The sequence below is a fragment of the Babylonia areolata genome, chromosome 1 (genome assembly GCF_041734735.1).
Source record: "Babylonia areolata isolate BAREFJ2019XMU chromosome 1, ASM4173473v1, whole genome shotgun sequence".
Lineage (NCBI taxonomy): Eukaryota > Metazoa > Mollusca > Gastropoda > Neogastropoda > Buccinidae > Babylonia > Babylonia areolata.
This window is the reverse complement of record NC_134876.1, coordinates 88516232-88521231: the sequence shown is the minus strand read 5'-3', so window position 1 is coordinate 88521231 and position 5000 is coordinate 88516232.

Here is a 5000-nt window from a genome sequence, read left to right as displayed (position 1 = left end):
TTTTTGGGGTTTGGGTTTGTTTTTGTTTTTGTTTTTTTGTTGTTGTTGTTTGTTTGTTTGTTTTTGGTGGGGAGGGGGTAACCGAGCAATGATCGATGCATAGTATCGAATGGAATAAAGACTGACAATGAACAATGCTTTCATGCCCGCGATCTACACTGACGAGCATCACAAAGCCCCGGACACAACTAAATTAACCCTAAGTCAGTTCAGTTCAGTTACTCAACGAGGCATCAATGCGTACGGACAAATCCATACAGGATACTCCACATATGCTAAGCAGAAGCCTGACCAGCAGGGTAACCCAGCACGTTCATTCAGACCTTAAGGGAAATAGTAATAGAATAAGGCAATATAAAAGGGGTTAATAAATGAAATAAATAACTAGACGGATGAATAGATAAATGAATAAATAGATTAACATAAAAGTAAATGATGAATAAGATAAAAACAGAAGAAATGAATAACTGAAAGAAAAGAAAGGCAGGAAAGAAAATAGTAACGATAAATATGAATTATATTCTGGCATTAACCATCAAACGAGCGAAAGCGAGCAGATCATAAAGCTCAACTGTTAACTGCTTTCTTGGTGGAATCGTTTTCTTGTTGTTTTGTGTGTGTGTGTGTGTGTTGTTGTTGTTGTTGTTGTTGTTTTTTGGGGGGTTTGTTTTTGTTTTTGTTGTGTGTTTTTTTCCTTTGGTGTTTTTTGTTTTTGTTTGTTTGTTTGGTGTTTTTTTGTTGTATTTTTTTCTTTGATCGATTGATTTATATGGATACTTATAGAGCGCCATTCCTCGGTCAGAGACCAAGCTCTAAGCGCTTTACAAATACGCGGTCATTTGCACAACAGGCTGCCTACCTGGGTAGAGCTGACTGACGGCTGCCATTGGCCGCTCATTATTTGTTTCCTGCGTCATTCCATCAGATTTCAGACACGCTACACACACACACTCAGAAAGGCATGTAACACTTTACGTGTATAATGACCGTTTTGCTTATTCACCACGCCATGTAGGCAGCCATACTCCGTTTTCAGGGATGTGCATGCTGGGTATGTGCTTGTTTCCGTAACACACCGAACGCTGACATGGATTACAGGATATTTAACGTGCGAATTTGATCTTCTGCGTGTGCATACACACGAACGGGTTCAGGCACAAGCAGGTCTGCACATAATGCTGACCTGGGAGATCGGAAAAATCTCCACCCTTTACCCAGCAGGCGCCATTACGGAGATTCGAATAAATATATAAAATAATTATATATATATATATATATAGATGTGTCTGTGTGTGTGTGTGTGTGTGTGTGTGTGTGTGTGTGTGTGTTGTTGTTGTTTTTGTTGTTGGTGATGGTGGTGGTGATGGTGGTGGTGGTGTTTTGTTTTGTTTGCTTTTTTGTGGGTTTTTGTTGTCGTTGTTGTTGTTGTTTCCTTCACAAACATGTTTGTGGTGGTGAGTTTGTATCAAGGTCTCCTGGTGTCGATTGCCTCGTGTTGGGGGTGGTGATCTTCACTCCCTCGAGGGACGCAATCTATTGTCGGCGGTAAGGGGCTAAAAAGTCTGTCGCTCACTCTAGCGGAAAGACGTTAAGTTGATGGAAAATGAATTGTTTTAGGACAAAATATGTCGGTAATGTTTCTTGCATCTGTGGTGCTCACATAACAGCCGATCATATACCAACTTGCGATATGTTAAAGTCTGAAATCCCTGAAACCGAAATCATCTTCAGTGTTGACGATCTTCAGCAGTCCATTGCTGATGTATGACTTTTTCAACTCCTTGTTAAATAGTCCAGTTGGTTCGCTGTTATAGTTGTTAGTTTTTCATAAGAAATATGTTATATTGTTATGATTTTTTTGTTTATTTTTTTAAACAAAACTCAAATCAATAATTTTCACACACACGCACACACACACACACACACACACACACACACACACACACTTTCACTTACACGTATGCGTACACAGTAATCCCCCCCCCCCCCCTCCTCCCACTTGATTTTTTTCCTTCCCTCGTCTAATATCACTTACAGTGAAAAGACGTTAAACTAAAGAACGAACGAACGTTAAGTTGATGACTGGGGATAAGTGTTGGTGGGGATCCTCAGTGTGTTTATAACCTAGAACCGGTTACGAAGAGTTTGTTGGGGGGGGTTTTCTCTCCCTGGTGTGTGGCCTCATAGCAATCGATAGTGCCCTGTGGAACTGCCAGTGTAAGAGGTGTTTTTTGTCTCGGTTATTTTTTTGTCTGGGATATAAAAAAAAAAAAAAAACTCCCTGTGTTTTTTTGGTTGTTGTTTTTTTGTGTGTGTTTGTTTTTTTCCAAGGAGAAAAACAATCCCCTTGGGAAATCGTAACACCACACTCAGTAACGAATTTCTTTAAAGAAAAAGAAGACAAAAAAACTATGGTTTCTGATGATATAATAGACAAGATTATCTGATCTGTACAAAAAGCGTTCTCTTCAGTTGTAAAGCAGAGAAAGAGGGAGATTCTGAGAACCAGATTTCATCCTGCCTTCGCAAGCTTACTGTTGAACGACAAAAACATCATAACCAGCGCATATATCCTCAGGCCAATGCGTTTATCGAAAAGAACAACTGAACAATTCAACCTGCTTTGCTGTCTTGGGTTGGATTCGGATGGATTAGATTGGATTGGATTGTGTCACTTTGTGTCACCTTTTGTCACAACAAATTTCTCTTCTCTGTTGAAACTCACACTTTTCTCCACTGGGAGAGCGCGTTGCCACAATGCAGCGCCACTCTTTAATTCGTCAGCAAGTGTTTGTTTGTTTTTTTACTAACAAAGTTGTTCCACAAAATGTCGCCAGTGACACCCTGCAGTTTCTCAGGGAGGCGCCACAGCGTTTGGGCAAATCCATATACGCTCAGCATTTCTCCAAGGCAGATGCCTGGCAGCAGCGTAACCCCAACGTGCTTGTCAGGCCCGGTGTAGTATCCCAGATTGTCCCCTACATCGGAAACGTCCCTGGGGGGCAATTTGACTGTTGGAAATGTCCCCCGGGGGTCTTTCTCACCGTTCATACTGTCCCTTGCAGATATTTTCAACGGCCAAAATGTTCCACGTCTTGGGTTTTAGCCATTTTCAGGGTAGGAGACACAATTCAGAACGAGGCTAAAACGCAAGAAGGGGACACTTTGGCTGCTGAAAATGTCCGAAAGGGACGTTATGAACGGCGAGGTAGTCCCCCGGGAACATTTCCAGCGGGAAAATTATCCCCCGGGGACGTTTCCAGGTGGAGGACAATCTGGGATACTACACAGAGTGCATGAATAGTATAGGGTGCCCATCTTTTAGTGCACTGAGGAGGGAAACCTGGCCGTGTGCGGTGGATCTCCACGAGAAGCTCTGGGGACCATCACCTGCTTGCACTGCGGTGGACAGCGGACTTCGCGCTGCAGACCAAAATGACCATCTGACAGCATGACCTGGGGAACACAGAAGAAGAAGTAAAGGGTGTCCTCTGGTGTGTGGCCTTACGGCGACCCGACATTGATAGATCCCTACGGAGCTGACGGCGCTGGGATTGAGCCAGACCGGAGCTTGTGTCCAGTGGGACTCGGGATGAGTTTCGGCATGGGGGCTACGCTACTTGGGAGAACAGGGAGGGGTTGGGGGGGGGGGGGGCGAGGGAGTGTGGGGGGAGACGACAGTATAAAACCTCAGGAGCAAATGAATCAGCTTACTTTTAACAGGCCCGTTTGGGGTATTAGAGACGGAAAGGTCAAGGAAATGGAGAGCGAAGGAATTGTTTAAAAACACAACAAAAGAAGACAAAAAGAGAGGAGCATAATTAAAAGGGGATAGGGGGAGAGACAGTGAAATACAAAATAAAAAACAGACAGACTAACGGACAGAGGATAAACTATAAAAAAATAAAAAAAAAATAAAAAACTGAGAGCAGAAGGAAGGGGAGAAAGAAGGGGTGAGGTGTGTAAAAAGAAAAAAACAAGAAAGGCAAGGCCTTCACGACTCGCTTGTGATACACTTTTTAAAAATCCAAGCTTTTTATGTATTGAGTATAATGCATTTACTGTTATATTTATATTTTTTGTGTTCTCTAAACTTGGCACTTTGATCTGATATTCGACCAAACAAAAGATCTGTCATTATTGTCATTTTTTGTTCAAACAGGAACTTCTTTTGCTAAGCGTGGAAGTTTTATTTATTGCAAACGTTTTGGTGTCTGCAGTAAAACAAGGGAAATTACTCTGCTGGGGAACTTAGTTTGCTTTAAACTGATCTTTCTCATCTTAAACATTACATTTTGAAATTATACTCAATACATAAAAAGCTTGCATTTTTTTTTTAAAGTGCATCACAAGTGAGTCTTGAAGGCCTTGCCTCTCTTGTTTCAAAATGTAATGTTTAAGATGAGAAAGATCAGTTTAAAGCAAATTAACTCCACTAGCATTACATAGTAATTTCCCTTTTTTTCTATCTGAACCAAAACGTTTGCAAAATAAATAAAGCTTCCATGCTTAGCAAAAGAAGTTCCTGTTTGAGCCAAAAATGATAATAATGACTGCTCTAGCTGTTGGGTCAGAATATCAGATCAAAGTGCCAAGTTTAGAGAATACAAAAAATATAAATATAACAGTAAATGCAGTTTGCATATAATTAGGCTTCATTCTTTTTTTTTTTTGTGCCCATCCCAGAAGCGCAATATTGTTCTAAACAAGATGACTGGAAAGAACTGAATTTTTCCTATTTTTATGCCAAATTTGGTGTCAACTGACAAAGTAACAGTTGCAGAGAAAATGTCAATGTTAAAGTTTACCACGGACACACACACACACACACACACACACACACACACACACACACACACACACACACACACACACAGACAACCGAACACCGGGTTAAAACATAGACTCACTTTGTTTACACAAGTGAGTCAAAAATAGTGAAAACAAGGACGGACTAAAATAAACAACAACAAACACAGAAAGGGAGTGGGGAGGGGGGT